Raw genomic sequence first — 12,266 nt, forward strand, 5'->3', positions numbered from 1 at the left:
GCCCGGGAATCATTTTTGGTGATTTAACCCCCAATTCCAACCCTTGATGCTGAGTGCCAAGCAGGGAAGAATGCTGGTATGAGCTTTTAAACATAACCCGTTAACTGCTGCCAATCAAATGGTGAATAAGATACTCTTTAGGGTTCATATGTTTGTAAATCTGACTGTGATGAAGTCAGTGCCTCACCAGCCATCAACCTCACCGCACGTCACTGATGTATGTATATATATATATATATATATATATATATATATATATATATATATATATATATATAGATGTGTATATATATATGTATATATATATATATATATATATATATATATATATATACATACATACATACATACACATATATATATGTAATATATATATATATATATATATACATATATACCAGAGGTGTGGACTCGAGTCACATGACCTGGACTCGAGTGAGACTCGAGTCATGAATTTGATGACTTCAGACTCGACTTGACAAAATGTAAAGAGACTTGCAATTCGACTGAGACTTTAACATCAATGACTTGTGACTTCACTTGGACTTGAGCCTTTTGACTTGACATGACTTGCCACTTTCCCCCAAATCCAAAGCTTAAAAAGTTATTTGGGAGCGCTCCGTATTGTTCATTTTCTTCGTCTGTGTCGACCAGCGTGTTGTTCCTGTCAGCTGGTGTGCTGTCAGTACAACAGCCAATCAAATTAGAACTACGCTGGTGTTCATCACGCAGCATTCATCCAATCAAATTGCAGGAGAACCAATGAACAAGAGTTGTCCAACAACGTGCCAGTGAGAAACAATTATGCCAAAGTTGGTTTCGTTCGGGTATAAAAACTACGACTTGGTCAACAAAAAACCAATTGCCGTATGCAAATCATGCAGTTTGAATATTACAGACGGAGACGCAACAACTTCCAACTTCGTTCGACATTTGAAGTTGCACAAAGAAGGGTAAGTTTAGAATGTAAGAAAACGTTTATTGGCTAAGTAACGTGACTTTAATTTGCTGTGTAGTTAAATCAGTGAGGTGCTAACGTTATAACCAGGGACGTGCACATGATTATAGAGCGGCAGGGGCTCAAAGTCAGAAAAGGGCAGGACATTTTTTTTTGGTCCTTTACACAATATGGAAATGAATGTAAAATAAAATTTGCTAATAGGAAGCTAACTACTTAGCTGTGTGTCCTTTGTAGGTAAAAGTGATTGCCATTTCTTTTGTGTCAACAAATTATTGTCATAATGAGTTAATTCACATTATCATAGGCTTGGAAGACATGAAAAGCAACAAAACACAGGTTTATTATTAGGCTATTTATTGTTAAAGATAAGCACTTTAATATTGAACATTGAACAGTGCAACATGAACTTTGAAAAAAAAAATTAAAAAAAATACCCAAATGGAAAAAACTTCAATGTGAAAATCTGTCCTTCTTCCCTTAACTTGATGAAAACACCATCAAGTTGTAACTTATGGTCTTTCTCACTTAATGCTCAGACTAAACAACTGAAACGCAATACAGGGCCAAAAATATGGACCAGGAGCCAGTAGAGGGCTGTAGGATGGAGGCCACCCATACCCAAATATGCTCCTCAATGTAAATTCAGGGCTTCCATGAAATGCTGTGAAATCAGTGCACAATCAGTAGCCAAACCTTCTGGGGGCCTTAAAGCAGCAACCTCCTGGGGGCCATGTCCCTGTAGATGTTGATCACATCATTGTGATTTATGACTCCGTCTTTTTCAATGGAGAGGAGAAGGAGATCAGACAGCCTCTCTTCTGTGCATAGGCCTCTGAGTGAGTTTTTGACCAGCTTCAGTTTAGAAAAAGACCTCTCTACTGTGGCAGTGGACACTGGAATCGTGGCATATGTTTTCATCATTTCTTCCATTATAATAATAACAATTATTATTATTATCATCAATATTCTTATTCTTATTATTGTTATTATTATCATTATTATTATTATTTTGTTAACCCACACAGTAATAGCAAAGTCACAATAAACTTTATATCTAAACCTCTACTGTGAGAGAAATGTGATCCGCCGTAAACAGTGCATTTTATTTTGAAAATTAACCCGGTGTTTATTTTGTATTTTGTACACTACTTCCTGTCCCGCACGATCCGCTCTGCTCTGTGTCCGCACTCAATTGATGCGCCGTGCTCCGACGTCCGGCAAAAACAGAAGCTGACACATTGAATAATAGAATAATATAGCGTTTTTCTGAAATATTACACATATTATATGCTGAATAAGTGGACGGCGACTAGACCATAACTCACAGGTTCAAGTTGCTCCACTGTCAAGTCTCCTCAGGGGCGCAGTAACTGGCTCTCTCTCCTCTCACTTACTCACTCACTCGCCCTCTCTCTCTCTCTGGCGGAAGCGGCAGGCTCATACAACCCGGTATTACAAGAAAACGTGGAGTTTTTGTACCGCTGTTTTTTTGTTTTGGTTTTTTTTTACATCCCTGACAGGAATTTATTAATGTTGTTTAAAGAAAGAAAAAAAAAGAAAAAAAAACACACACAGGCAGAGGGCACTTTTTAAGACGAGGCAAAAAGGGCAGGGGCTCAAGCACCCATAGGGCCCTATGTGTGCACGTGCCTGGTTATAACCATAGACATCTTATAAGTAGACGCAGCATGGAGCGCTACTGCCTACTGGCGCAGACGAGACGCGGGGCCGCCATCTTGGAGTGGTGATCCGCTCCACTCAGTGCAATTCATTTGGCAGGAGCAATGAACTGTCAGCGCATTTAATTCATCTTACCTCACTGAATACCACTGATTTTCACCCCCTTTTTTGTCACACGTGTAGCTATGATAACAGACACATGTGTAGGCGTGTTTTATTATTCATAGTTTGCTTAACAGTAATATAATATTCTTATACGTTATAAATGACCAGACGTCCGAGATAAAAACTGGGAATATAATCCCAGAGAAGGGGGAAAAAAACGGTAAAATATTTTTAAGTTGAAGAAACAATATGATTAGGTTATATATACATGCGTATATCCTACATAAACAATGTATGAATACATTAGATATCTATATATCTTTGGGACCTATAGACTGTATCTCTGTTGCTTCAGCAGCAGAGAGTTTATTCTGTCTTGACACTTTGTATTGATATTTTCTATTTTCTATATATATATATATATATATATATACACACACACACATATATATATATATATATATATATATATATATATATATATATATATATATATATGTATATATGTGTGTGTGTGTGTGTGTGTGTGTGTGTGTGTGTGTGTGTGTGTGTGTGTATATATGTGTGTGTGTGTGTGTGTATATATATATATATATATACATAATATATATATATATATATATATATATATATATATATATATTAGAGATGCGCGGTTTGCGGACACAACCGCGGATTATCCGCGGGTCGGGCGGTTGAAATAAAAAAAAATTAGATTTTATCCGCGGGTCGGGTCGGGCGGTTGAAATTAAAAAAAATTAGATTATAAATAGATTCAGGCGGGTGGCAGTTAAACCAATTCGGAAATATATATACATAGTTAAATGTTGTTACCCACATACGAAAAACGAGCAGGCACCTGCAGCATATGCCACAACAGAAGAAGAAAAAAAAAAGAGATGGCAACGCCGGCAGCAAACGTGGTACGCGACAAACTAAAAAAGGGAATACTAAAGACCAGGGGAAAAAAAGGCCAGAAAAGTTCAGCGTGGACTCGTTTTTATGAGGTTGTAAATCAGGATGATAGTAATGCTGGCTACGTGATTTGCAAGAGCTGCGACGCTGTTTATGTCTACGACAGTCACAAAACCGGGACATCTAACATGGTGCATCACATTTGTGCAAAACCCCGAACCTCCACAAACACCCTGAGCATGAGCAGTTTCGTCCACCGTGATCCCAGAAGAGTGCCACAGGATGTTAAAACAAGATAGAACGCAGCTGCCTGCAGCAGTTTGAGTGGCGCGAGCGCGCTTGGAGGTGCGCTCAGCGCGGCTCCCAGATGATTGCGCACTGGTGTGCGTCTGGGCCGTGACAGCGTGGCACGCATTGAATGTCTCTGCTTAATTGGATCAGTCTCCTTTCTTTAACAGGCAAAAGCTTTATAACCTCACTAATGCCTTGCATCGTCTATATTAGATATATACCAACGGGCGGGTGGCGGATGGCGGGCGGGTGCGTTTTTGATTAAATGTTAGTTCGGGTGGATGGCGGATGGTTGACGACTTTTGTGATGCGGTTGCGGATGAAATAATTGCCTATCCGCGCATCTCTAATATATATATATATATATATATATATATATATATATATATATATATATATATATATATATATATATATATATATATATATATATATATATATATATGAATACATAGAGGCGGTATAGTACCGAATATGATTCATTAGTATTGCAATATACCATACAATCCTAGTTTGGACCATCTCATGCTGACGAAAGAAACTTTCTTCCACTTCCACTTTCAACCATTTACATGTTTTCAGTCCTGTGTCATTCTAACACAGGGACAAAAAAGTTGTGGGCCAAAAGATCTTGCGAGTGCAAACATATTTTCACAGGAACCTCCTGGGGGCTAAGTTCTTCAAACCGAGCGACACCCCTACATTCTATAAATACACCACACTCTTTATTTACACCAATTCCAAGTGCACACTTCTCCTCACTATTTTGGAATCCCACACACCTACCGGTCTTTTCCATTTGTCGTCACCAGGGCCCACGTCACACCACGTTGAGTCACACGCCACACAACCTCTCACACACTGCTGGCTTCTTGGTGGGCGGGGCTTCTTGGCGTCTACTACTTTCTGTTTGCTGTCTCAGGTTCTTCTTCCAACATCGTCTCCGGACATGGTTTTAACTTTGCTCCTCGGTTCTCACTGGAGACCCAGCCGGGAGTCCAGTGGTTTTTGTGGAAGCGGTGGTCGGTGTGTGAAAGGTCATGTGACGACCTGAGACAGCGTGGGAAAACCTTTGAGTAGACTCTGCAAGTGCGCTCAGTCTGACGCAGTGCACTGTCAGTCACGCCCAAAAATGTGCAGTCGCCCGCAACAGGCGCCATCTTAGGGGAGGAGCTAACTTGAGTGATTGCGTGGTGTTTCTTGTTTCCCAGCACTACACTCGTCAAGGAAATAAGTACCTTTTTTGACCTCGGAGCCCAACTTTTCCACTACAGAGGGGACCGGGGCCCACTCAAATATTCACACTGAATTAATAATCTTGCTCTTGATTTTAGTTCTATTCAATAATGATATCTAACCTACTTACAATTGACAACCTGCTCAAATGACACGAAAGCATGTGTTCATCACAAATATTGTTTTTAATTTAAAACATAAAACTTAGACTTAGGTCAGGCTGATTAGACAAATAAGTACTAACCAAATATACTGCAGAAGAAGGGACATAGATAGATAGATAGATAGATAGATAGATAGAGATATGGATGGATGGATGGATGAATGGATGAATGGATGTATAGATAGAGAGAGAGAGGGATGGATGGATGGATAGAAAGATGGATGGATAGATAGATAGATAGATAGATAGATAGATGGATGGATGGATAGAGAGATGGGTAGATAGATATATAGAGGATGGATGGATAGATAGATAGATAGACAGAGGGGGGATGGATGGATGGATGGATGGATAGAGATGGATGGATGAATGGATGGATAGATAGATAGATGGATGGATGGAGAGGGATGGATGATAGATAGATAGATAGATAGAGGGGGGATGGATGGATGAATGGATAGAGAGAGATGGATGATGGATAGATAGAGAGAGGTGGATGATGGATAGATAGATAGATAGATAGATAGATAGAGGGGGGATGGATGGATGGATAGATAGATATATAGATAGATAGACAGAGGGGGGATGGATGGATGGATAGATGGATGGATAGATAGATAGAGAGGGGGATAGATAGATAGGGAGGGATGGATGGATAGATAGATGGATGGATGGATGGATGGAGAGAGAGAGATGGATGGATGGATGGATGGATGAGAGAGATGGATGGATGGATAGATGGATAGATAGATAGATAGATAGAGGGGGATGGATGGATGGATAGATAGATAGAAAGATGGATGGATGGAGGGAGGGATAGAGAGAGAGAGAGATGGATGATGGATGGATGGATGAATGGTTGGATAGATAGAGAGAGAGAGAGAGAGATGGATGGATGGATGAATGGTTGGAGAGAGAGAGAGAGAGAGAGAGAGAGAGAGAAAGAGAGAGAGAGAGAGAGAGAGAGAGAGAGAGAGAGAGAGAGAGAGAGAGAGAGAGAGAGAGAGAGAGAGAGAGAGAGAGGGAGGGATGGATGGATTCATGCTTTTGAAGACCTAGGGCCTGATTTACTAAGACCCAAATACCATGCAAAATATAAAATAGCGTGTACTATTAGTGGACGTGTTGATCTACTAAGACTGCGTGTGCAATTGTAAAGTGGTGCAAACCGCCTTATTGAAATTAGGATTTTGTGTGTATTATACGGGGCATCACCACTCATTTACTGCACATTCATGCTTTCATGCTCTACCTGTGGCGTTTTGCCATGTTTTCAAACATGCAGCAGACATCTACCACTTTTTATGGGCATTTTAGAAACAGTCGTGCACCACTTTAAAAAAAAAAAAGAAAGAAAAGAAAAGAAAAGAAATCTTAACAACTGACGCAAAAAATGCATACATCAAAAAGTTTTTATCACACAGGATGCATGTTAGGAAAATATATTCTACGTAAAAAAATAAAACGTCATTAAAAAAATATGCAAAAAACACCAAAACGCATCAATTGGATTAGTTTTATTCATCGATTTTTATTTATTCATTTTATTCCCTTCAGTCATCAAATTATAAAAGCATGTTGCGTAACAGATGATATATTTATCCATCCATCCATCCATCTTCTTCCGCTTATCCGAGGTCGGGTCGCGGGGGCAGCAGCCTAAGCAGGGAAGCCCAGACTTTCCTCTCCCCAGCCACTTCGTCCAGCTCCTCCCGGGGGATCCCGAGGCGTTCCCAGGCCAGCCGGGAGACATAGTCTTCCCAACGTGTCCTGGGTCTTCCCTGTGGCCTCCTACCGGTCGGACGTGCCCTAAACATCTCCCTAGGGAGACGTTCGGGTGGCATCCTGACCAGATGCCCGAACCACCTCATCTGGCTCCTCTCGATGTGGAGGAGCAGCGGCTTTACTTTGAGCTCCCCCCGGATGACAGAGCTTCTCACCCTATCTCTAAGGGAGAGCCCCGCCACCCGGCGGAGGAAAAGCATTTGGGCCGCTTGTACCCGTGATCGTCCTTTCGGTCATACCCCAAAGCTCATGACCATAGGTGAGGATGGGAACGTAGATCGACCGGTAAATTGAGAGCTTTGCCTTCCGGCTCAGCTCCTTCTTCACCACAACAGATCGATACAGCGTCCGCATTACTGAAGATGCAGCACCGATCCACCTGTCGATCTCACAATCCACTCTTCCCTCACTCGTGAACAAGACTCCGAGGTACTTGAACTCCTCCACTTGGGGCAAGATCTCCTCCCCAACCCGGAGATGGCACTCCACCCTTTTCCGGGCGAGAACCATGGACTCGGACTTGCTGATTCACATCCCAGTCGCTTCACACTCGGCTGCGAACCGATCCAGTGAGAGCTGAAGATCCTGGCTAGAAGAAGCCATCAGGACCACATCATCTGCAAAAAGCAGAGACCTAATCCTGCAGCCACCAAACCGGATCCCCTCAACGCCTTGACTGCGCCTAGAAATTCTGTCCATAAAAGTTATGAACAGAATCGGTGACAAAGGGCAGCCTTGGCGGAGTCCAACCCTCACTGGAAACGTGTCAGACTTACTGCCGGCAATGCGGACCAAGCTCTGACACTGATCATACAGGGAGCGGACTGCCACAATCAGACAGTCCGATACCCCATACTCTCTGAGCACTCCCGGGGGAGCACTTTCCAGTACTCCCTCGAGTGCATCCAAAAAGGGTGGGTACTCTGAACTGCTGTTTGGTGCGTAAGCACAAACAACAGTCAGGACCCGTCCCCCCACCCGAAGGCGGAGGGAGGCTACCCTCTCGTCCACCGGGTTGAACTGCAACGTGCAGGCTTTGAGCCGGGGGACAACAAGAATTGCCACCCCAGCTCGTCGCCTCTCACTGCGTGCAACGCCAGAGTGGAAGAGAGTCCAGCCCCTCTCAAGAGAACTGGTTCCAGAGCCCTTGCTGTGCGTCGAAGTGAGTCCGACTATATCTAGCCGGAACTTCTCCACCTCACGCACTAGCTCAGGCTCCTTTCCCCCCAGCGAGGTGACGTTCCACGTCCCAAGAGCTAGCTTATGTAGCCAAGGATCGGACCGCCAAGCGCCCTGCCCTCGGCTGCCGCCCAGCTCACACTGCACCCGACCTCTATGGCCCCTCCCATGAGTGGTGAGCCCATTGGAGGAGTGACCCACATTGCCTCTTCGGGCTGTGCCCGGCCGGGCCCCATGGGGACAGGCCCGGCCACCAGGCGCTCGCCATCGTGCCCCAACTCCGGGCCTGGCTCCAGAGGGGGGCCCCGGTAACCCGCGTCCGGGCGAGGGAAATCTGAGTCTTTGTTGTTTCATTCCCATAGAAGTCTTCGAGCTGCTCTTTGTCTGATCCCTCACCTAGGACCAGTTTGTCTTGGGAGACCCTACCAGGGGGCATAAATCTCCCGAACAACATAGCTCCTAGGATCATTGGGACACGCAAACTCCTCTACCACGGTAAGGTGGCAGCTCAGAGAAGAGTATGATATATTTTATTTTTTTATTTTTTTATTTCTGACTGTCCAAAACATGGATGAGAATCAGCACCTCCAAGTCCGAGTCCATGGTTCTCGCCCGGAAAAGGGTGGAGTGCCATCTCCGGGTTGGGGAGGAGATCTTGCCCCAAGTGGAGGAGTTCAAGTACCTAGGAGTCTTGTTCACGAGTGAGGGAAGAGTGGATCGTGAGATCGACAGGCGGATCGGTGCGGCGTCTTCAGTAATGCGGATGCTGTATCGATCCATTGTGGTGAAGAAGGAGCTGAGCCGGAAGGCAAAGCTCTCAATTTACCGGTCGATCTACGTTCCCATCCTCACCTATGGTCATGAGCTTTGGGTTATGGCCGAAAGGACAAGATCACGGGTACAAGCGGCCGAAATGAGTTTCCTCCGCCGGGTGGCGGTGCTCTCCCTTAGAGATAGGGTGAGAAGCTCTGTCATCTGGGGGGAGCTCAAAGTAAAGCCGCTGCTCCTCCACATCGAGAGGAGCCAGATGAGGTGGTTCGGGCATCTGGTCAGGATGCCACCCGAGCGCCTCCCTAAGGAGGTGTTTAGGGCATGTCCGACCGGTAGGAGGCCACGGGGAAGACCCAGGACACGTTGGGAAGACTATGTCTCCCGGCTGGCCTGGGAACGCCTCGGGATCCCCCGGGAGGAGCTGGACGAAGTGGCTGGGGAGAGGGAAGTCTGGGCTTCCCTGCTTAGGCTGCTGCCCCCGCGACCCGACCTTGGATAAGCGGAAGAAGATGGATGGATGGATGTCCAAAACATTGACACACACACTGATCCTGCAGACGTGTGTGGAACTACTGTCAGTTTGCACACTTACTTTTTATTTTTTCAACGCAAAATAGTGCCCGTAAAAAGGTGATGAGTGTGATGAATCACATTGCGTGTGCTAAATAATTGTATTTCCGTCTTCTCCTCCCAGTGTTGTGGGCGTTTGGACGATCAGCATATCCTTTATTTTGCATATTCATGACGACGGAGACGCAAAATAGATTGCCCGCCTTATTCTTCTCACTTAACAGACGCAATCCATTTGCACACATGTAGTAAAACAGGTTTGCGTGTGCTATCAAGTTTGCACGTGTTTTTAGTACACGTACACTTTTAGTAGATCAGGCCCCTAGTGGTTACAATAATTCATTAAATTAAGCTCACAATGCAGTAGGTTGAATGATGCGGACACGTTTGGTACTGAATACTCTCTAATTCGTTTCTGCCTTGAAAACATGATATATGTAAGTAATATGCCATAATGATGTAATACTTGTTTATGTAGACAAATGTGGTGTTTTAGACAACAGTATGTTTGTGTGCTATTGTGTGCTTAGCTGTTGTGTAGCTGCTAGTAGCCTAGAGCCTACAGTAGCATGTAAATGGTAAATAAAAACAGAATACAATGATTTGCAAATCCTTTTCAACTTATACTCAATTGAATAGACTGCAAAGACAAGATATTTTTAACGTTCCAACTGAGAAACTTTGTTATTTTTTTTGCAAATATTAGCGCATTTGGAATTTGAAGCCTGCAACATGTTTCAAAAAAGCTGGCACAAGTGGCAAAAAAGACTGAGAAAGTTGAGGAATGCTCATCAAACACTTATTTGGAACATCCCACAGGTGAACAGGCAAATTGGGAACAGGTGGGTGCCATGATTGGGTATACAAGGATGGGGCGAGGGTCACCACTTTGTCAACAAATGCGTGAGCAAATTTTTGAACAGTTTAAGAACAACATTTCTCAACCAGCTATTGCAAGGAATTAAGGGATTTCACCATCTACGGTCTGTAATATCATCAAAAGGTTCAGAGAATCTGGAGAAAACACTGCACGTAAGCGATGAAATTACGGACCTTCGATCCCTGCATCAAAAAGCAACATCAGTGTATAAAGGATATCACCACATGGGCTCAGGAACACTTCAGAAAACCACTGTCAGTAACTAAAGTTTGTCACTACATCTATAAGTGCAAGTTAAAATTCTACTATACAAAGCGAAAGCCATTTATCAACAACACCCAGATACGCCGCCGGCTTCGCTGGGCCTGATGAAGATGGACTGATGCAAAGTGGAAAGTTGTTCTGTGATCTGACGAGTCCACATTTCAAATTGTTTATGGGAACTGTGGACGTCGTGTCCTCCGGAACAAAGAGGAAAATAACCTCTTTTTTATAGGCGCAAAGTTGAAAAGCCAGCATCTGTGATGGTATGGGGGTGTATTAGTGCCCAAAACATGGGTAACTTACACATCTGTGAAGGCACCATTGATGCTGAAAGGTACATACAGGTTTTGGAGCAACATATGTTGCCATTCAAGCAATGTATTTTTCATGGACGCCCCTGCTTATTTCAGCAAGATAATGCTAAGCAACATTAAGCACGCGTTACAACAGCGTGGCTTCATAGTAAAATTAATGCGGGTACTAGACTGGCCTGCCTGTAGTCCAGACCTGTCTCCTGTAGAAAATGTGTGGCGCATTATGAAGCCTAAAATACCACAACGGAGACCCCCGGACTGTTGAACAACTTAAGCTGTACATCAAGCAAGAATGGGAAAGAATTCCACCTGAGAAGCTTCAAAAATGTGTTTCCTCAGTTCCCAAACGTTTACTGAGTGTTGTTAAAAGGAAAGGCCATGTAACACAGTGGTAAAAATGCACCTGTGACAACTTTTTTGCAATGTGTTGCTGCCACTGAATTCTAAGTTTGCAACAAAAAAAATAAGTTTCTCAGTGTGAACATTAAATATCTTGTCTTTGCAGTCTATTCAAAAGAATATAAATTGAAAATGATTTTCAAATCATTGTATCGTATTTTCCGCACCACAAGGCGCCCTGGGTTATAAGCCGCGCCTTCAATGAACGGCATATTTCAAAACTTTGTCCACCTATAAGCCGCCCCGTGTTGTAAGCCGCATCTAACTGCGCTAAAGGAATGTCAAAAAAACAGTCAGATAGGTCAGTCAAACTTTAATAATATATTAAAAACCAGCGTGATGTGGGCGCGCATGGAGTCGTATATCAACATGGACAGAGCTGCGTGAAAAAAGCCACCCGGCCTCTTCGCGTAAACTTACCTTAACCACTCGCTCATCTTTTCTTCATCCATCCATCCCTTCGAGTTAGCTTTTATGATGACGCCGGCTGGAAAGGTCTCTTTTGGCAAGGTCTTCCTTTTGAATATCACCATGGGTGGAAGTTTCTGGCCATTAGCATGGCAAGCTAGAACCACAGTGAAGGATGACTTCTCATTCCCTGTGGTGCGAATATTCACCGTACGTGCTCCCGTTGTATCCACAGTGCGGTTCACAGGAATATCAAAAGTCAGTGGAACCTCGTCCATGTTGATAATGTTCTCTGGCCGGATCTTTTTTTCAGCTATCTTGTTTTTACAATATGCACGGAAAGTA

The sequence above is a fragment of the Nerophis lumbriciformis genome, linkage group LG03 (genome assembly GCF_033978685.3).
Source record: "Nerophis lumbriciformis linkage group LG03, RoL_Nlum_v2.1, whole genome shotgun sequence".
NCBI classification, from domain to species: domain Eukaryota; kingdom Metazoa; phylum Chordata; class Actinopteri; order Syngnathiformes; family Syngnathidae; genus Nerophis; species Nerophis lumbriciformis.